Source organism: Artibeus jamaicensis, unplaced genomic scaffold (assembly GCF_021234435.1).
Source record: "Artibeus jamaicensis isolate MK-2021 breed Jamaican fruit bat unplaced genomic scaffold, CSHL_Jam_final contig_490, whole genome shotgun sequence".
Lineage (NCBI taxonomy): Eukaryota > Metazoa > Chordata > Mammalia > Chiroptera > Phyllostomidae > Artibeus > Artibeus jamaicensis.
In genome coordinates, this window is record NW_026521861.1 from 5,967,741 (window position 1) to 5,990,378 (window position 22,638).

A 22,638-nucleotide genomic window follows, 5' to 3' on the forward strand; every position below is an offset into this window, starting at 1 on the left:
CATTTCTCACCCTGATGGGCCTAACACTTTCAGGGACGACTTGAAAAGCTGTCAACTATGTGTCCTGCAAGGTAGCCACTGAGCACGTGGTTTGGGGAGTCAATGACAGAGCCCTAGAAGCTACACCACACTGGGCATGTTACTGACCTTCTCTGAACCCCAATATGCTATGTCCCAGAAAGGGTGGCTGTGAGTAGTTAAATTAGGTAAAAAATGCAATTTATCTTGATTTAGCTTGGGGTTCCCTCCCTCCCTTCTCTTCTGCAGGCTTAGCTTTATCAGTTTCTTCTGATCTAAATTTGGGAAGAGCCACTGGATGGAAGAAGCCACAGGGGCTTGGCAACAGTGTTTAACAGGCTCAAATCTATGTTTTATGGGGTCCTGAAGTTTACGGAATTTGAGAGGCCCTCTACGATAAACAGAATATAAGATTATGATTTCAAAATAGGAGCAGATCCTGGGGAGGGACCTGTACAATTGAGGGGCGCTGGAATTTAAGCTTCATGAACATCAAAGCAAATCTTCCTCTTATGTAAACCTATTTCTCACTCAGAGAAGCCCAAACTATTCAGTTCATTCTTTCGGAATGCAACAAATACTTATTAAGCATTTATTATGAGCCCAGGATTTTGCCTAATGCCAGAGGAAAGTGCAAATACAGATGAGGCCTGGGAGTCTACGGTCCAGTTAGGACAGAAGGCACTCATCAAATAAAACTGAGCTGATAGAGAGCGGATCTAGCTCTCCTCAGTCCCACTGAAACTCATGCCCACCCTGGCAGCTTGAGAAGGCTGACACCTGCAGCAATGAGCAGGGCCCACCTGGCTACATGAAGTACTTGAGCATCCAGGCACTTGGGGAGACTGAACAGAGCAGTGTGTTCCGAACCCCTGATGTCCTCCCTCCTTACTTATGTTCTTCTTACATAAGCAAAAGAACTGGATGGGGCTGCTCCATTTTCTGTTGAGGTTCGTATTCCTCTCTTGATACTAATAACCTAGAACATTTGGCCCGTTACTGCTATGTCCAACTCAGCAGAAAAGTATTGACATTGATTTCCAGGATTCTGTCTGAAGGCCAAGAGATCAGTTCTAGTCACAGTGAGCACAGAACATTCTCATCTTGATTTCCAGGGCAGCAAGCTCCAAGGAATGCTGAATCCTTCCAAGTCCCACTCTGCTAGCAGTGGGCTTTGCGTTACTGATGGCACAAACATCGGTGAGCAGATTCTGAAGACTTCTTTCACAATAAGCACACTGGAACTCCATAACCTTACGTTAGTTCCAAGTTCAAGGCAACACAAAAGATCTGGGGATCTGTGTTCTAAGGCCACTCCTCTCTTAAATCACTGCACAGGCTTCCTTCAAGGATCTGTTCAAAACTTGCCTCCTTAGCAAAATGTGAGCATGTGTGAGGTGCTGGGCACCCCATGGGCACATCAGATGGCGTGCCTACGGTGGCGGCATATGCTCAACAGATCCGTGTGTCAATTAAGTTGCTCGAAGTGCTAAATTTCAATCACCCCCACTCCAGGAACGCTGATCAGCGGCAGCAGGGTGGCTGTTTGTTTGAAGACACAGAGGGAGGTGGCTGCTCCACCTCCCCAAACAGGCCTACAAATCCCCCACGGAGAAAATGGGAGTAGTGTGGGCATAAAGCATTCCTAGGTAGTTGCTCTCTTGGTACAATATGGCCATAAACTAAATAAAGAAGTTCAGCTGGTCACAGGCTGGGTCTCCCATCCATCTGATGAAGGAATTCAGAGGAACTGCAGAAAAGGAACCCTTAACCTAGCACGCAGTGGTGCAGGGCACCCCGTGCATGCGCACAGTGATTGGTAAGCCCTTCACAGCCAGGCGGGCAGCAAGGCGCCAATGACTCTTCTTGCTAAGCTAGGAAAATGAACACGCCAGTGGAACACTCAGGCACCCGTCAATACCACACCGGAAGAGGTGTCCTTTCTGGCATCTCAAAGCCTATCTGCTTGAGCCGATCTAATCCTTCTGTTTTCAGAATGATCACGGCAAGAAGGGAGAACTGCTAACTTTGAGTTATGGTCTCAATCAATTATGTGAAATCTCTCCCCCCCCTTCTCTCTTTAACGGTCCATGTGCATTGTTTAGTACAATAACTTACTCCCAGATTGTGACATGTCCTTATAGTCGATCTGCTTTGCTGTTGTTTGTTTGTTTTTCTGCCCTGGTCTTTCAGTAATGCTATTTAACAGAATCTGCACCTGTTAAAGTGGTCACAGTGAAAACCACCACCATTAGATAAGAAAAACAGGAGAATGCAATTACCGTCTATTCTGGTCCTATTGTCAACCATGTTTTGTGACTTTGCAAACTTAAAAAAAAAATCAGCCCTGGCTGTGTTGTTCAGTTGGTTGGAACATCGTCCAGTACATCAAAAGGTTGAAGGTTCGATCCCTAGTTCGAGTGCATCCAGAGGGCAGCCAATCGAGGCTTTTCTCTCACATCAGTGTTTCTCTCTTTCTCTCTCTCTCTCTCTCTCCCCCCACTCCTCCTTCTCTAAAAGCAATAAATATATTCTCAGTGGAGTAGTAAAAGAAATCAATGGAATGTTTTAACCAAGTGAAATGTTATATCCTTAAACAATATATAAATGACAATTTATTCTTATTCATTCAGCAAACAATGTTCACACACAGAGTTAATTCTATGAGTCCGAGTGCATATCATCTAATTACAAACCCATCAGTGAGAACCAGGCTGTTTGAGTGAACACACGCTCGCACAAAATAGAATCACCATCAGCATCTCCCTTCCCTGTGTCTTGTTTTCACTCTGTAGGACCACAACAGTCCTGATTCAAAACAGTACTCGGTGCATATGGTAATAGCTTTTGGGGGTCCATTTCTAAATCTGAGGACACTTTCTTTAAGTGGCTATAATCCAAATATCTACGGCTTGACAACTTCTACCTGCATTGTGCCAGACCCCAGTGCCCGGCGATTTCTAGGACTTTCCACAGTTACATATCCAAGTGATCCCCCAACCGTCCTCATATGCCGTGTGTGCTGTGCTTTCACTGTCACTCCTTCCTGCTACATCCATCGCTTACAGCACTTCTAGGGGAAACTTTACTTTGTCCGTACTTACAAAGAACACGCTCGCCCACCAAGCTGCTAGTCAAAGCTTGCATTACTTAAAGGGCAGGAGGGAGCCAGAGCAATGTGGGGTAAGGGCCTCTTCGAGGGTGTGACTCAAGGCATCCTCCCCAGCACTGAGTTCTGTTGCACCACCTTTGCTCACCAAACTATTATCCCTTTGCCTAAGGTCTTCCAAAGTTCCTTCTGAAAAATTCTTCCAACTCCAGCCTCTCACCCCTCACCTCTGCACATACGTGTTAATAAACTATCCCATGGAGAAGATGTGGCATCACATTTAATATACAACGAAATACTATTATTCAGCCATAAAAAAGAAGCAAATCCTGCCATTTGCAATAAGATAAGTAAAGCTGGATGGGGCATTTTATTAAGTGAAGTAAGTCATATAAAAACAAATACTGTAAGGCACCCCTTATATGTGAAATCTTAAAACAAACAAAAACAAAAAGATTTTGTAGAAACATAGCAGAATGGTGGTTGCTAGGAACTGGAGGAAGGATGAATGGGGAGTGTTGGCTAAGGGGTGCACACTGCATTTATACAAAGAATTAGTTCTAAGGATCTAATAATGCACAGCATGGCAACTACAGTTCATAATGCAATAGCGTGCACCTGAAAAATACCCAGAGTGACCTTAAGCATTTTCCATTAAAAAACCCCTCAAAACAAGCAACCAAAAACAACAGAGTGAATTAACCATGTGACGTGTTGTTGGATGTGTTCATTCATCTTGATCATGGGGATCGCTCCACCATGCACACATGTATCAAATCATCCCGTTGTACTCTTTAAATATGTACAGTTATAGTTGCCAATTGTCCCTTAATAAAGTTTTCAGAAAAAGGAAAATAAACCATCATAGAGCACTCTGGAGAGGAGGTGAAAATGCCAATCCACTCCTCCCCTTTTCTAACCCAAGCTTCTATCTGTGGTTGGTTACAAAACAAAAGCATTTATAAAGAAAAAGACATTCGTATGTAGAAGACCAATAAGAGTGCTCTAGCATAAAACAACAAAAGCCAGTGAAAAATGTTCTTTTGTATCGAACAGCAGGGCAAGCCTTATTTCCAGGGAATGTGCTAGAATGAATGAACAAGGCGGCAGATGAAGTCCAGGCCCCGGTGGGCTTCATTAGGCCAGGTATGTAGACGCGTGACACCTTTTAATGCAACAGTAGTAGTTTTTTAATTAATATAAAAATACGATTTGGAAGTAAAACCCATGCATTTAAAGAACCCCTAAAACACCTTCCTGGTAACCTGATTCTACACAGTATCCTTTTGAAAATATACATATTAATTACTAGACTGTAGGGAACCAAAATTTATTCCACATTTCAAAAATATCAGCATAGGAATACTCCATTTATTCTCTCAAGGAGAAAACATAGTGTCTTCACTCTCTCCATTGATAACTTAAACAATGCACATCTGAGGAGGGGGCATGTGGAAAGACGAGGGGGTAGTAAATGTATCTCTTATCTCCTCACCCTCCTGAAGGAATGTTCATATCTCTTTATGAATGCTCTCTTCTTTTCTTTTGAATCCTCACCCAAGGATATGTTTTTATTGATTTTTAGAGAGGAGATGGGGGGAGGGAGATAGACAGAGAGAGAGAGAGGGAGGAAGAGAAGGTGGGGATATCAATTGGTTGCCCTATATTGTTCTATAGACATTTAGGGGCATTGGAGTCCCTCCAGGACACCTGGCCTCGCCACCGCCCTTCACCTTATCTCACCTTTATCTAGGGAAAATCTTGAAAAAGTAGGACAGGTCTCCTCATTTCCTCACTGTTAATGATCTGCAATCTGTTTTTGGTTTCCTTTCTGTGTCCAATTGTGTAGGTGGAACCTACTCACAAGTGAAACAAAAGTGTGACTTTGAGTTTCTTGACAGTGCACACTTTGGGTCAAAAGGCCCTAAAGCGTCTTCATTCCTGACAGTGTGTAGTTCCAAATCCTAAATAATGAGCAGGGTGATGGGCTCTTAGCATATAAAACAAGACACATTCTTATGTATTGCTCTCAGTCGATAGTGAGTGAGGGCTGGCTTGGGCAGGTGTTTAAGTCGTTGTAACACATGGGGAAACTCCACAGAGCTCAACCATGCTATGGTTCATAACTCTACCCCCTGGGGTGGGCCACGGTCTGGCCTGAAAATGGCAGCAGGCTGGGACAGGGGATGAGGCTGCCTACCTGCACCTTTCCCCCACCAGCTCCCAGCAGCCCCCGGGCTCTCCTCTTGGCCCGGTCTTGGATGGCTGCCTCTCTGCTGACTGCAGCAGCTTGCCAGAGTCCATTGGGACAGACATGTACTGATGTGATGGAAGGGAATACAGGCACAGAGAATTATAAGGGGCCTGAAAAGGTCCAGAACAATCTTTCAGGGGAACTGAAGAGTTGGATAAAATATAAGGAGGTTGTTTAACAGCCAGGAATTTGCTTTGTTTTCAGTTGTCTTCTTTGCACTCCAGGTTGAGGGAAAACAAGCAAAACCACAACAGTGGTTTCCATAAAAATATGTACGTTCCAGATTGCGTCTTTGGCTGAGTAAGCGACTGTTCAACTTTCCAGCTTAAACAGGGGTTCCCATTCTTTTGAGAAGCCATATTACATTCTTTAAAAGCCTGATTTAGTAAAGGCTATGCACATAAAACAATGAATATAACTTTAATGATATATCACTGTTCTCCTGAATCCTAGTGGGGTCATGAATCCAAGAATAAAAATCTTCTATAATTCCCAGAAAATGAGGGCTTTTTGTTCAGAAGAAAGATTTTTCATCTCTAAAATTCCACACATTCAATTCAATAAACATTTATTAAACCTTCTTAAGGTCAGAAATAAAAAATATTACATACATATATATGCAGAAACACAAAGGGAGAATGAGACTCGGCACCTGTCCCTGGAAACTCACGGCCAAATGCACAGGCTCCACTATATGCAGGTCTTTACAAAACTGGGGGGGGGGGGAGAAGATATGCAGCAAGAGAAAAAGTGTTCATATCTTTCAGAAAGCAAGAAAGAGCAGTATAATCAGGAATAAGTTCTTACAAAGGAGGCATTCGAGAAAATCCCAAAGGACAGGTGGGATTCTGATAGAGATGAGAGCATCCAGAGATGGTATTTCCAGGGCAGGAAGGATGAGAACAGACACCCAGGTATGAAAGCTCACAGAGCAGGCAGAAGAGAGCAGGGCCTCGGGAGCAGCCACAGCTCAGACTGCGAGCAGGGGCACACGGAATCTCGGAACACGGACGGGTGTTGGGTCTCCTGAGGAGGGCCTTGCTGTTGGGATAGCTGCGTGCTGTGCTGAAAAGGAGGAAGCCTTTGGAAACAGCAGACAGCTGCACTTGGAGTTGTGGCAGAGCCGCCATACCCATTGGAATGCCTTTAAACAGTAAGAAACAATATGAAAGGCAACTAACTTTAAGGGGTGTGTTATCTTACATGATCAAGGTCCAGCGTTTACATAGTTCCAGGACTAGTTTAGCCAAACGATGGCATCCAGACCTAGGCTATGTACATGCATTATCTCCTCTCCAACTGTGTCAGCATTGGTGCCACTTGTCCTCAGGTCCACAAGGCGGTCACAACACTTCTTTGCAGCACATGCAGACATGGCTTCAACCAGCAAAGACAACAATGGCTTCTGCTGCAGGGGGGGTCAAACTCACTTTCACAGGGGGCCTCATCAGCCTCGTGGTTGCCTTCCGAGGGCCGAATGTAATTTTAGGACTGTATACATGGAACTACTCCTTAACAGTTAAGTGAGAGCTCAGTGCTGCCACAGTGCAGAAACAAGGTGCCGGGCCAGATAAAACAAGGTGGAGGGCGGGATTCAGCCCGTGGGCCTTGTGTTTGCCACCTGCGCTGTAGTGTATTCCCAGTTGTGTTTTGTGCTGCTTTTAAATGAGAAAGGAAGTTCTTTTCCAAAAGCTCTCCCAGGAGACTCTGTAGTCTCAAGAACCAGTGGCTACAGTGAAAGCTGAGAAAAGAAGGAGCTGGTATTTTCACTTGGCATTTTCTTTGGTAAGAGACGGGCTTCACCAGCAAAAAAGAACCCGGGAGTAGCTGCTGAGTAACAGTGAGTAGTGTCTGCCATTGTGGAGTCTCGAAGAAGTCAAATACTGAACGGACTTCTCTTATTTCACAAAAAGAAAAAGAAGAAGATAGCACACCTCTCTCCTTATTCTTCTAGAATTGCGGAAAAGGAACACAACAGGAAATGGAAGAGCTCTGCGTAAATGTTACAGCACCAAGCAATGTAAGTAGCTGCTATTATTAATGACATCTAGCATTTACTGGATACCTACTTTGTGTATGAGAAAATTTCAATATTAAAGGTATTTCAAGTAAAGACTGTTTGTCTTTTCCCGAGAAAATTGAGGCCCACAGAGACTAATTTACATTACTCAGCTTACAAGTGGTAGATGACTTTAACTCGTTATACAGATTCTTAATCGCTGCGCTTAACTGCCCTCATGCTGTACTGCCTGAGTGTGACCGCTGCCACGCAGAACCACCCAGGGACCCTCCCTTTCTTCCAGTTCAAATCTATCACCTGTGGTGCTGACCACGGACTCCCCTCTCTCACTCTGCCTTCTTCCAGACATTCCTGGAATACTTTTCCTTACAATAGATAAATCTGACTTCTAACTCTTTACCAACCTCATGCCAATGAATTTTTATTTGTCATTTGTCACTCGTTTTTAAGATTTTTAAACCTTGGCGAAATCCTTGTCCTAGAGCTGATCCTTCCACTTAACTCACTACAGAACTCGGTTGTCCCCAGATCAAGGATTCCTGACAGTGGATTTGCATACATCTAAGGACACCTTTCAACAGGGCGGCTTATAGTATCATCATTTTCAGAAGATGTAAGTGAATGTGTAATAGCGCTCCATTTGAGTCACCAAAGGGAAGGGGAATCAATAATTACTAAACAGGATTAGGAAACCCCAGAGGGGAGATGAAAGGTAGGCATGATGGTGAGCGCACACATAGCCACACTCACGCACTGCAAGTCCCCAGAGAGAGGTAATCCAGAAATGCAAACACAAGTCAAAAGAGAAAACCAGTAGAAAGAACGGGATACATTGGGAGTGTAGAGCCAGCCAGAAAGCGGTTATATTTTTTTACATCTGGAAAGCACTTAATCCTAAAACGACCTTCTCATTTTGTAAGAGCCCACATATAATTTAATGTAACATTTATTTATATAATATCCTGTGTGTGACACTGAATCTGTGTGAGTGAGTTAAGCATCCGCTGCCTCACCCCTGGAGAACTTAAAAGAAGAGACAGCCAGCAGTGAGGACGCAGACAGAAACAGGGGCATACAGACGGCCTGACCAATGCTGGGCAGAGAGCAAACTGTGGCATATGAAAGAGCTCTTGTGGAAACAGTACATTTTTTAGTAAAATGTGCTGTGTCCTCCTTCTGAGTCTGCTTCTCTGTACAGGTCACTGGCTGCCAAGATGTAAGGCCACTATCTCTCCCCCCAATGCGTGAAAGTCAAGTTCCTTCCTACTAGGAATGAGTAAAGAAATACTTGTAATTAAAGGCTTTTATATTCTAATCCTAGAGCTCGGTCATTATATTTAGCAAATAAATACAAGAAATGCAACAAATGCACTAGACCCACTATGTTCAACCAGTGTTCTGCAACAATTTTTAAAATGTGCAATACCGGACTAGTCAGTCGAGTTGGTCAGGGGGACTGTCCTCTGTTCCCTTAGATTGTCAAATAAAGACAGCCAACACAACAATAGCCGTCTGTTGTGAATGCCCTGTCTTGAACCATAATATAGAGGTCATATAATAAATAGAGTTGCATCTTATTGATCACCTCACAAAATAAGGATGATCTGATTGGTTAATTCTAGGTACCAGAAATCTTTATACACAAGTATAGACATCTCATTAAAAAAATGAAACTCACTTTGAAGCAAAAAGGGGAGGTAAATACTATTATTTTTGTAAAATATACTTTTTGGTGTGCCCCAGAATTTTAGTAATTAGTTTATTTGTGCCATAAGATGAAAAAGGTTGAAAATTGCTGCACTAGACCTAAGTTGGTTTTTGACGCAGATCTTTAAAGTTGTTTTTTTTTCCCCCAAGGTGTGAGGCACAAAAATAAAATTATATTAATCTCACAATGCTAAACCATAAGTATGATGGTACTTCATTCCTATCTATCTTTCTCTAGTCTTCCTCCTCTTTTCTGAATAATAAAAAGGAAGATAATTCTGGAATCATTTATCTGTATCTATTAGACAATGTTGACCATTTCATAGTCTTCTTCCTCTGTGTAAGTGACTCTGCCCTAAATTACACTCTATTTTAATCTTCCACCATACACCAAAGGAAGTAGGGAAATCCTAAATTAAATTATATATATTTTCTAGCCCAGGCTGGTGTGGCTCAGTGGATTGAGAGCCAGCCTGCAGACCAAAGGGTTGCCAGTTCAATTCCCAGTCAGAGCATAAGCCTGGGTTGCCAGCCAGGTCCCCAATAGGGGGTGCATGAGAGGCAGCTACACATTGATGTTCTCTCCCTCTCTTTCTCGTCCCCTCTCTCTAAAAATAAATGAATAAAATCTTTTAAAAACTATTTTAAAATATTTTTTCTAGAAAAGCCCCAGATATCAGCACCAGTGTAATTCTAAAAGAGCACCAAGATAAAATGCTTATATAAAATATGAGGAAAATGTGTATTCAAGACAATACTTCTTTGTATAGAGATAATAAAATAGTAAATTAAACAGACCTGGAGATATTGAAAGCCAAAGCTTCAAGGAATGCAAGCATCTGAGACCAGGGAGTAGGGGAGAGAAGCAGGAGACCCAAGGGGTTGTTTGGAGAGCTCTAGTTCAAGGAAACCATGTGGAATATCTGTGCAAGTCCACTGCTTCACAGCTAAGGAAACAAGCTGCATGCGTGTTTCCCTCATCCCCCTTCACAGTGCTTAGAAGGGAGTGGAGATGACACCCGTCAGGACACCTGGTGCTCTTAGTGACAGAAACACAGGTGATGCAGAGAATAGTTAATTTGGAGTTGTAAAACAATACGAAACTATTTCTTGCATTATCTCCTCTTAGAAAATCTAAAACACAGAAGGAGGAAAGCTTTCATTGGTTTAAGTAAAAGGGGTACAATTTGAGTTTGGTAGGAGAGAGGGTGGGGATGAAAGGAAGGGAATCAATCATTCCTTTTCAACTTCCTGGATGCACTGGTCAGAGAAAGGGAGGTGGCCAAGCTTTCAAATCACTGTCTGTCCATCTGTCTGTCTGAATTATAGACATTGTCTCAACATTAAGACTCTTCCTATGTGGGAACCGGCACACAAAGGGAACACACCATTAAGCAGCAAACTGCCTGCTAATAATAAGGGGTCCTTCTATTCATTTGCTTCCTTACATTAAGCTTCAGTACAAAGAAATGAATCACGTATTTCCCTTTTCTACTTCTCCATCTTGGTTTTTATGCTGTTATTCATAGGTCTGAAGAGGTTAACTCAATTTTTAAAAATACCATTTTTCAAGGTTAACACACCATCCTTACAGGAAGCTAATAAAGAAAGATATGCATACTATGGTGACCTAAGTGCCAGAACATGAACCTCAATAAGATACTGGAACAAAAGATGAAAAGAGTGTAAGCTTTTATATAATTGTTATTTTCTCTTCTCACTTACTGCGCAGTACAACTAACAAAAGTAACTAGAATAAAACACCAGAGATGGTCAACATGCTCAGTTAAAAATTTTTTCTTTACTATGAAAAAGTCTTCATGTACATTAGGGAGGAGGAGCAACAATTTATGGTTTTAAAAAATAAAGAAATAAACAATAGCACATTTTTTGTTTGCCGTGTCTGAGTGCTAAGGTTTGTTGGAGCACCATTTGCCACAAAGAAAGTTCAAAGCTTAAAAAAGCTGGCTTGAAAGTGAAACTTAAAAAGCATCTGGAAACCCCAAGTGAAATGTATTAGTAAATAATAATGATTTCTGTTGGAGAAAAAAATCCTATGGCAGTTAAGTGATTCCTATATATCCTGTGTCATTTAGTCACAGAACCAAAACACTTCTACACGATTCCAGTTCTGAACCTTTACAATGGCATCTAGAAGGCTGCTGGGTGGCTATAAAAAATTAGCATCTTGCCCCTCTTTTAAAAGAAACTTAAGACCAAATTGGAAGGCACTGGAAAGATCATCTAACTCCAATTACCTTGTTTGATAAATGGTGTAGGTTAGACTTTTAGAAGAATCAGTTCTCGAATGAGAAGCCTCTGAGAACACAGAATCATCTTGGCAGGCCATACACTGATTTTGTGCATGAGCCGGTGTCCCTGTGTGCAGAAAGGGCTGGGTTGGGCCAGTTCTGAGATGGGGGATTTGGAAGAGGGAGACTGAGTGCTGTGACCAGCAGGATCAGCCAGAGATCCAGGTTTTGAGAGGATGAGAGTCACACAACTTGAGGGCTTCTCTTTAAGAAAAATCATACAAAATATAAACAAAATGAGGTATAAAGTGGATATTTATTAGAATGAGAAAATAGATCACAATAAATTACCAGTGCTATAAAAATGTGTATATTTTTCTTTGGAGACACGTTTAGGCAATTTGGAAGGAGTGAGGGAGAAGAAATGTTTTCTGATTTCAACCTGGCTTTCTCTCTCCACCAGGAATGATCAACGGCTCCCCTACACTCCCAGAAGTCACAGGAACCCCTGTTTATAAAGGCTTCGAATCTTAAGCTTCATTAGCTTCCCTGGAAATCTGCCTTTGAATGGGATTCCACATTAGATGCTTATTAAATCTTTCCAGTGGAACTATCCATGTCTGCAGAGCTGGGCTATGAGTCAGGAGTAGTGTACAGCAGCCTGAGCTATGCTGCTAACCCACCGTGACACTGAGGAAGCCAATGTGCCTCTTTGGGCTTCAGTTTGCTCCATGGTTACACTACATGTTTGCAGGTTTATTCCCATAAAAACACCACTCTATGCTGAATACTTCCACTACTCCATCTTTAGTGTTGCCACACTTAGTGAATGCTATTTCTATTCCTCAAGCTTCAGCTCTGAGTCTTCCTTGACCCTATCCTACTCATTTCCCCCCCAATCTAATCAGTTACTAAGTCCTGTATACCTCTCCCATCTAACCTCACCTCAACCTGGTCTGGCCCACTACCAATTCTCTCCTAGAAGAATGCAATGCCTCTGACAAGGGTCAGCATCTCATCCCATTTCCCCCTCAAGCCACCCCTCTATATTGCTACTTCTATAATCTTTTTCTAAATAGCAATTGGGCCATCTATTCCCACTCTTTATAAAAACATTTCTGTGGTCTCATACTGATCTAAAAACAAAGTTTAAACCTCATAATATGATCTACGAGGTCAAGTATGATATGGTTCCCACACTCACATTCAAATCAATGTCATATCAATGCCCCCTTTACTCTTGAAACTCCATGTCAGTGTAGACATAACATTCTCCTACCACCCTGAAAGAAAGTTGATATCTGCTGATGGCCTGATTCAGTCTAGTTATATTGGTGATGGGCTTTTCTAGGCATAAATAACATGTTCCACTTACATGAGCAATTACTGTAGCAAGCCTCTGGAGTAGAGAAGGACCACACTATCCTGATCAACACAAGAGTTTTGGCATTCCATCAAATCCCAATGCTAAGAATGATATTCCAAACACTTTGAATTTCTTCTTGAAAGTTTAGGCTCATTAAAGAATTAAATGCTACAGATAATTTAATGCCATGTATCTCTTTGGGGGAGGGCTGAGTAGATGTAAAACATGTCTACGATCCAATCCAAATGTTTATTGATTTTTCTGTCCTTTCCTTCAAGAGGTTTAGCTTCCATGTACAGTTCTGTGAGACCCCTGGAGGATGGCCAGGACCCTGCAAAGATCCACTTCCACTCTGTGAGCTTCTTCTATCTAGAAATGGACAGGCTTGGAAAAATGCAAGTACATCAGGGAGCGGATATGAAATCGAAGCCTGAAATTCTGGATATTCACCTATTTTTTTATGAGGCCATCAAAATCACTTCCACTGCACAATGGGGACAAACCCAAAGAGAGGTTGTGTGGGAGGTGGAGTAGGGGGACCTAAAGCTAAAAGTTAAAGCCGGTTCTGGTTACAGACCAATTTTAATTCCTTGTATGACCTTAGTCAATTTCTTTGATTTTTTTTCCTTTTCCTATTAAGTGGGATTGATAAAACTAGAATTCCCTTTTACTAACTGGATTGTTATCACCAATTTACTTCATTGAGCAGTTTTAAAACTGTGTCACTTGGCTAAACATTTTGAATAACAAAATCTATATACAGTCTTAACTATCCTATAAAACCAATACTTTCCTTCCTTCCTTCTTTTTTTCTTTCCCTTTCTTTTCTTTTTCTGCCATTTTTCAGATAGAAGACTAGACAATTTAAGGAATTTGCCCAAGATCAGCTAGTGCTTAAGTAGAAAGGCTGCCATTTGGACCCAAATAAAAAGAATTCAGAGCTCAGACACTTAACCACCATGGTGCAAGACCTTTTTGGAGAAGGAAAGATAAGAATTTCAAAGATTACACTTCTTGCTTTCAATCAGTCTGATGCTAGGCTCTGTCTGTCTGTCCTATTGTATCTGTCTACATCTATCTATCTATCTATCTATCTATCTATCTATCTATCTATCTATCTATCATCTATCCAACTGAGTACCTCTATCCCACAGTGTACAAGATCTGTCTGGATATAGTTTTTCCATTGTTAATATGAGAACCATTTGTGTGACATCAGTGTAACCTGGCAGCCAAGGAGAATGGACTGGAATGTGCATGTGTGAACAATGATGACTCTACTGTACTAGTCAATGGGGGTGGTAGACACTGCTGAATGAACATGTGTACTGTGTGGCTGTCTCATTCAAAATGGCTGAGTGAGCAGAGCAATGGATCCACATCAAGTTTTGTGTTAAGTTTTTAACATTCCTCTGTGGAAGCTATTTGGATGATTCAGAAGGCCACAGCTACAGGCAACTGGTGATGGGCAGCTTCATCACAACACAACCACTCATGCATCATGTCTTCTGCAAAGCATTTTGGTGAAACATCAAATCACCCAGGTGACTCAGCCCCACTACAGCCCAGATTTGATGCCCTGCAACTTCTGATTGTTTTCAAAACTAAAATTACCTTTGCAAGAGAAAGATTTCAGACTATGGATGAGATTCAGGAAAATGTGGTGGGGCAGCTGATGGCAACTGGGAGAACTGTGTGAGGTTCCAAGATGCCTACTTTGAAGGGGACTGAGGCATCATTGTTTTATGTAGAATGTTTCTTGCCTCTTCTTAAATAAATGTCTCTATTTTTCATAGTAAATGGTGGGATACTTTCTGGATAGACCTTGTATTTGTTCTCCTAAGTGCTACTGAGGATGCAAAAAGAGGGAATGAATGCAGCCCTCATCACACATTAGCTGGGGAGAGATTCATTGAGCTGACATGTTACAACCGACTGCTTTAGAAACTAAGCACCGTGGGAATAAGGAGAAAGAACCAAGCCCTTGCTACATGTAAATGGGACCTTTTCAAGTTCTTACAACAAGCCAGGTGCTTTACAGCACACCTTTTAGTTCACTTCATAACCCTGGCGAAGATGGGTTGTGTTATTCTCATAAAGGAGATGAGATGGGCTGGGGTGCAGGTCACACAGATTTAAGCCTAGATCTTGGCTTCTGACCTGGAGCTGAGGCCTTGAGGGATGGGCTGAATTACCTCTCCCACCATCCTGAGCTGAGGGGCCATGTTTACATCTCACTCCCTGAGTCCTCTCTGGATTCCAGGTAACAAAGCCATGTCTCCTCTTGCCCACCAGCAGGTACAAACACAGAGGGGTCAACTTCAGAACAGAGGAGAGAAACTTCCCAAGAATCTACAAGACCATCTATTTGCTAAGGAAGAACTCATAAACTGAAAGTCACTCAAATGTTCCTAATGCAAACACAGGAAATGGGACTTCAGTTAAAGAAGGGTAAAGAAGGCTAGAAAAGAGTGATATCTCTATTGCACATGGGAAATCAGTTAGAAAATGGATAGGTATGTCACTGCTGCTCCTCTCACTTTTTAATCCTTTAATCCTAAATCAAGACCAGTAAAATTTAGAAATCCAACATCTTAAAAGCCCTATAAAATACAAATCTCCCAGGAAATCACAAATGGCCTTGTGACAGGGATTGGGCATCACAAATCTCTCTGCAGAGAAAAGGAGCTACACTATTCCCAGTGTTGGACAGGAGTGTGTGGGGGTCCCTGAACCCACTCACGGGGCTTCTGTAAGTGACAGAGTGAGTGGAGGAAGGGGAAGTGCATGGGCCAGAACTCGCCCTCTGGCTGCTCCTGGAAATGGAAGGAAAAAAGACCCTCTTCTTTAGATTTCCTCCTATTTTTTCTTTCAATTATCCAAGATTAATGTGGAGGAAAAAAGGTCCCACGGCTGTTTATTTTGATGCTTACTAAAGCACATAAAAGTGAAGAATTAGCATGGACTAAATAATTTATTTAGACCTTTACTGTTGTTTTAGACAAATCACTTCCATGAAAGCAATGCATACCCAAGCGATAAATCATTGTTTAGCATTCTGTCTTGAGGGAAAGATAGCACTTGGTAGAATTATTGAATGGCAGCGGCTGGCAGGGAGGCAGGCAAAATAAAGTTAAAGGTGATGTCCTTGCATAACAGGATTTTCATGAGAGAAATCCTTAGATTTGAGTGAGATTCAGGGTTGAGACCCTTCCCTTTATTCACAAGGTTTACATGAGCATCTACTTTTGCTAATGTATCAGATATGATTAGCCCAGTATAACTTATTATTATATCATAAGTATTATTATTGTTATAGTGTTGCAATGACTACTGGCCAAGCACAAAGCTTACGTGTCTAGGATACACTGATGGAAACAGAACAAGGAGTTCTCTGTCCTTCAGTCGATCACTATTTATCATGATGCATATTATGACAATGGTGCATACAAAATGCTCTGAGGACTTCCCTAGTAGGAGGACAGGAATCTGGAAAGATTTCGCAGAAGCCGTGTCATTGAACCCAGACCTTAATTTAGCCAAAGGGCTAGAAAAAAGGAAGAACGTTCACCAGAGAAGCCTGCGTGAGCACATAAAAATGCAAGGATGATGCCCCTGTGATGTCTGGGTGGAGAGAGAGTGTGCTGATGTGGTACAACTCAGTGAGGTGGAGAAGAGAATGAGAGAGGGGAGACGGGAGAAGAGGGTTAAAAGAAAACCAGCAGAGAGGCAGGATGACCTTTGCGGCCCTAAACACTGCGCCTCCCAGATAAATTGGCCCTAGAGACCAGAAACCCAAACCAGTTTCTGTCTGCAAGGCAAGGCTGTTGATGAGGTTCATTCCGGTCTTGCTAATTACCAATTCTATCTGCGTCAGGACCACAGTAAAGTGTTTCAGGTCAAAAGACAGAATAACCCTGGGACTCTGCTTAGAGCCAAATCGAACCTGTTACTGTCCTAGTGCCCTGCTTGGCGGAATTCTCAGAATGAAACCATGATCCTACTTTTCATTGGGGAAAGAAACAAAGCAGTTCCCACAGGGCTACACTATCTCAGATTTCAAATTTTGAAGTGTCTTTTATTCTTTCTCAGAAGCCCATGCCACACACATAATCTGAAGTCTGACACTCAAAGCTGTGATGCCCACAGCCCTCCATGACTCCTGGAAACTGGTGACAAATTAGTGCAGGCTGATGACACCTGTCACTTCCAGCACAGAAGGCTGAGTGCTTGGCGTCCACACTTCTCGAGGAAAAGCAAAACTTTTCCATTCTATCAACTGCATCAAAGGTTTCTGAAGTATCTCCTTTTCCTCTGGCTTAAATAATAATAAATAAGAGCATGGTGTCCTGAAGGAGTGTAAAGAACCAGTATTCCTCAACCCTACTTTATTAAGTGGTTTAAGCAAGAAGGAACTTTCAGCCTCTACTAGAGTTTCAACTTTGCCAAAATTTGCTAAAAGCTGAAAACAACACTTCTGACTACTTGCGTGAAGGTGACAGGCACTGCAAAACTGTCAAGCATTTGATGCTTATCACCTGAACAGTATTTGCCTTAAAATAATTTAACTACCTTGGTGTCAGCATTTTAGCAAGCTCAGAGAAAACTCAACATGCTGTTGGCTACCTGCCAGCCAGAAACGTTTCACCCCCTGGAAGAAATTAATCAATGAACAACTCTCTATTGAATGCTCACCATGTTTGAGGCAGAGCTGGTAGACCCTTTGGGAAACAAAGAGAAACATAGATTGTAATTTCTGCCATCCAGGAATTCACAATCTGGGTAGAATCTGATTGTCACTCATTTATTTGTTCAGAAACACTCAAGTTTTTCTTGCTGTGATAGGATTAACTGCCTGTTCCTCAAGACATCCAAGGTCATTCTACATAGCACCTATCTCCTTTCTAGTTTTAAATGTTGCCACTTCTTGCAATCTTGAAATCCTGACTTCCCTGCCATTCTTTGAATCACTATGAATTTTCAGGCCTCTGGGGCTTTCTCAGTTTCTGGTACCCAGATCCAATATCACCTCCTCTATGAGGCCATCCCCACCTCTCTGGGCAGAGTCTGTTGTTTCATATTTGCTTCTTTACTATCTTATATTTCTCTTATAATTTTATTACTTGTTCATCTGTCTTCTTCATTATATTGTAATCTAGTAGTTGAATTATTTTTATGTGGTTTCTTTCAAGCATGACATGAAAGAACCTCCGGTATATGTTTAAAAATATAAGTTGGTATGAGATGAATGAAAGTATGTATATGTGCAAGTTGACTGCCATCCTTGATACACAGTAGGTTCTCAATAATAATTAGCTTTGTTAGGATCATGAATGCCCATTAAATATCATACTTTAAAGAATGATGGACTACAAATTATAACGCAGAATGGTGCTAGCACATTTTCAAAAGTTCGGCGTTAAGGTGAGCATGGTATGTTTTTGGCTCATCAGTTACGCCAGCCTGATCAGGGATCACAGTGATGCTGAACATATAGCTGGAGAGATAGACTAGGGTCGTTTTTTGGATGGTGTCTGGGACCAGGCTGAGCAATTTCTAGAAGTTTGTGTCTGTAGTGAGTAGTTAGGGTTTGAGCACAGAACTGATCACACAATGCTACAAGTACAAAGTTAAACCCACCATCAATGTAAAAAATGATTAGCAGGTGTCATCAAATCTTTTCTTAAAGGACAAGGGAGTAAATATTTTAGGCTTGTGGACCACAAAACGCTTGTCACAGCTACTCAATTCCACAGCTGTATCATGAAAGCAGCCACAGACACTAGGTCTACTAATGGGCAGGGCTGTGTTCCATAAAACCTATATCTACAAAAACAAGCAATGAGCCACATTTGACCCTCAGCTTGCAGTTTGCCAGCTCTTGGATTAGAGCTATAATTGGCTGAACTTTAAGAAGACATTTAAGAATCTATTTAAATGTGCTATTGCAAAAGTTTGCAGGCTTACACCAGTGTGGTAGGGTAGAAATCAGGGGAGGAAAAGGAAACAGATTACAGGGGAATCTGTAATCTGTAAAAAAGAGAAAGCTAATTGGACATTGTAGGGAAAATTAGGAGGAATCAAAGACAGCATTTGAAGGTTTTAAAAAAGAGAGCTAGGATAATAGAGGCCCAGTCAACAGGACAGGGTCTTCTTTGTTAAATATCTGAGGACAATTCCCCTAAAAAGCTTCAAAGAAAGTGTTTGAAAAGATGCACATATGGAAACCAGAAACTTGAGATAATCAAAGAATTGTAGAAAATTATGGTGCTGAGGGGACAGAGATAATTTAGTCCAAACTCGCCTTTTTATAATGTGATGGGGTGGACAGTGTTTAAATCAGAGATCATCAAGCAGATGACCATCAAACCACAGGGACTCCAAACCATGTTTTGTTTGAAGAGCACAATATTGGTCTTTGACATGCTGAACCACAAAGTGGATCCGTTGCCAGCATTTAAAATTCAGGAGCTGAAATATAAAGTTGGAATTCTCACTCCTCTTGAAAAGAAAAATGAGAAGATCTGGCAATACTAGGCTTATATTCCCACAAGGCAAAATCAGCTGGCTAGACCAGTGGCTCCAGGGCACAGGGCATGGGCCCTGCCTCCACTGGGGTGAACCCCATGCCGTCCGTCACTGGCACAGCTCCTGTGGCCCAAGCATGAGCTCTGCTTTCAAGGTCTGGGCTCCGAAGTCAGCCAGCCAGACTGCCGGCCTGGCTCCGCCTCCTTCTTGCGGGAGGTAACCTCACTTTGTGGCTTTCAGTTTCCTCCTCATGTAGGTGTGGAATAAGGTGAGCTCCTACCTCATAGGATTATGATGATGATTAACTGAAATATTGTAAGCAAGGCACTGGCATATAGTTCCTCAGATGTGAGATACTGTGATTATTATCATTATGGGAATTTGAAGCCCAGACCTTACATGAACCGCTGAGGTCCACACTGTCAGTTAGTGGCAGAACCAGTAACAGAACTCATTTCTCATGAATCCAGGGCCACTCCCATTACTCTGAGTGTATCCCGCTACAAAAGCAATGGGGTGTTGGAAAACCTAACAAAGGTGCACCCTGAACTGAGAAGAAAAAGGAGAAAGTCAGATAGGATGATGGGCCAGTATGTTGAACCACTCCCGTGTGCTCTACCCAACTGTGGCACAGTGACACGAACATATGATAATCGTGCATCTGTGACTCCCTGTTTTTGCCCAGGCTGCATAAAGGAATATAATCATTTATTTTAACCACCTGTGGCAGAGAACCAAAACCACGCCACATCTCACATCAAAGGATGGTGACTTTTAGTTGCACTCTGTCCTGGAGAAATACTGAAGGTAGAAAGACTGGCAAAAAATATCCTGGAGTTACTTTATCCTATTTATAAATTCTAAGTTTCTTCTTGTTTCAAAAGTGCATGAGAAAAAGTGCTAAGTCAACCAACTTTGGTTAACTAGTCCCCCCCCCCATTTGGTGACTGTAAATCAATGACACGCAAACTTCTAATACTTTCATCCTGGCTGAGAAATTTGCTGCCCTTCACCATCCATCACTTCTGCCTGTAAGTGGCCTTGCTGAGCTCTGTTCTCCAATTACACGCATTCCCCCTTTTCTGAAGCCTATAGGACCATATGCTGGTGGCGGCTTTTTAGAATAAGCAGAATGCTGCGTGAGACCAATTGTAAGGCAAAGGTCCTATTTTCTAAACTGTTTACAGATTTTAATTTCAAAGGTTATAATGCCACACACTGTCAATAATTCAAGATGGAGAATTACAGCTGTTAATGGATACATTCTTCATTCTTCTTCAACACTCATTCCCCTAAGAGCTTTAATTTATTTCATTGAAGTGTTTCAATGAAACAATTCAATTTCATTGAATTTATTTCATTTATTCCTTGAACTTTGAACTAAAAGTTTCATTTATTTATGGGGGGAAAAAAACAGGCTGGAACATTGTAAGTAGTTCCCTCACAAGTTCCAAGGGATCTGAACCGATCAAAGAATAGAGTTCAGAAAGAGAGATTATCAAGAATTCCACTGATTTCAAACATGTTTATGTTGTCAGTACACAAGAGGCTTAGGACTCTTCACTCCCCCCTCAAAAAATAAATAAATAAAACAGGAGGCAAATGTTGCTGAAATACACCAAACACTGGAAGCTAAAGGAAGCTCAGCCTGTTTGTAAGAATGCACTTGCTATCATTGTACACTGCCAAGAGTCTGTCCCAATGCTTTTTTTGGGAGAATAACTAAATCTGAAATCTAGTGAGACTCTGATTGCCGAACTCGTGTCTGGGTGTTTTAGAAGGTTATAAACTTCTCTGAGTATTTGATGACAGCTATGGGCACCACAGACACCACTTCACATAAACAATGGCTCTACACAAAATTCTGGGGCAACCTTCTGAAGCTCATTTACTTAGCTCTGGGTGAAGAACTTGAGTCACAGAAATGCAGATGATCTTTCTCATACAACCAAGGTGCTTTTTTTCCCCAAAATAGACAGAGGATAGAGGCAGACCATGTGATCGCTTCTTTTGAAAACTTGTAATCTCAGAGGACTCAAAAGACTAACTGACTTTTCATCTTTGAGAATTCTTTTCCTGCCTCCGAGTTTAGACTCAGGCATAACAGCAGCACTCAGAGAAATAACCAGTTATCCAAAGAGAAGACAGGTTAAGACAGGGCTCCTCATCACAGTCCCGGGGGTATTTAGGAGACTACATGCTTGGTTCTTTGTTCTCCTTGTCACCTTCCTTTCTGTAAATGTCCTCCCAACTACCTGATTCTTTGTGTCCATTAGGGTTTGGAACTCTCCTGGATCTCCTGAGAGAAGCTCAGAAAACGTGATAAGCACCAAGCATTCACAGACAGCTCCTGAATTTCTGAAGGAAGACCCATTGAAACTTATTGGCTTCCATTATTTTTGTCAAGTTCCAAATCCCAGGCCAGCAAGAATAGGACATCAATATATTAACTAAAACATGGTAATTATCTGTGTAAGGGTTTTGGTACCTGGAAGTGGTCAAGTATAATTAAGAGACTTACAACATACTCTTGGATTAGATTCTGTGTGAGAAGCTGAAATGCATTCTTTAACCACAAGAAAGGCCACTACTGAAATCTGATCAGGGAAAATAAAATCTTAGGCCTGTCCATGACTTAATGCCAATGATCCTTCCTGGGCTGACTTACATACACATATATATTTGGAGGATATACGTATAACTAGAACTAAATAAATTTTGATACAAAGGAATTACTAACCAAATTAGACATTGTGCTTCTGACAGCCAAGGTAAGGATCATGCCTTTTCGACATACTGTACATGCATTAGCCAAGATGACAAAGCTTGCAGCTTCACAGAGCTGTGTCAGTGCGTGAAATGTGGCAACTTAACAAAGAACCGTGCCCAGTTCCAGGGGCGACTAAACTAGATTTTAGGGGCCTTTTTCTCTTTCATCAAACTATTATTCTTTTCAGAAACCTGTCTGAACTCAACAGTTAACAATTTTACTTTTTAAAAAGATTTTATTCATTTATTTTTAGAGGGGAAGGGAAGGAGAGAGGAAGAGAAATATCAATGTATGGTTGCCTCTTGTGTGTCCCCCATTGGGAACTGGCCTGCAACCCTGGCATGAGCCCTGACTGGGACTCAAACCGCGATCCTTGAGTTCACAGGCCCACGCTCAATCCACTGAGCTATACCAGCCAGGGCAAAAAATAACTTTTTCAAATACTCAGTTGGTAAGACACACTCTTTTTTGCCTTTTCCTTCTTTATGGGTTTGGTTTTTCTACCAGTTTCTTAAAGGGATCAGTACCACCAGTAAAAGCTACAACCAGGGCAATTAAACATTCTAGACTTTTCTAGACACAGGCCTGGCTTGCTAATCCTAGCTTACTAGAAT

At 41.8% G+C, this 22,638-nt stretch overlaps 1 protein-coding gene across 8 annotated transcripts in view; it reads right to left on the minus strand.

Moving 5' to 3' along the window:
- Positions 1 to 22,638, minus strand: part of SORCS1 (sortilin related VPS10 domain containing receptor 1) — a 485,244-nt gene that overhangs the window by 301,208 nt on the left and 161,398 nt on the right. The window lies entirely within an intron of this gene.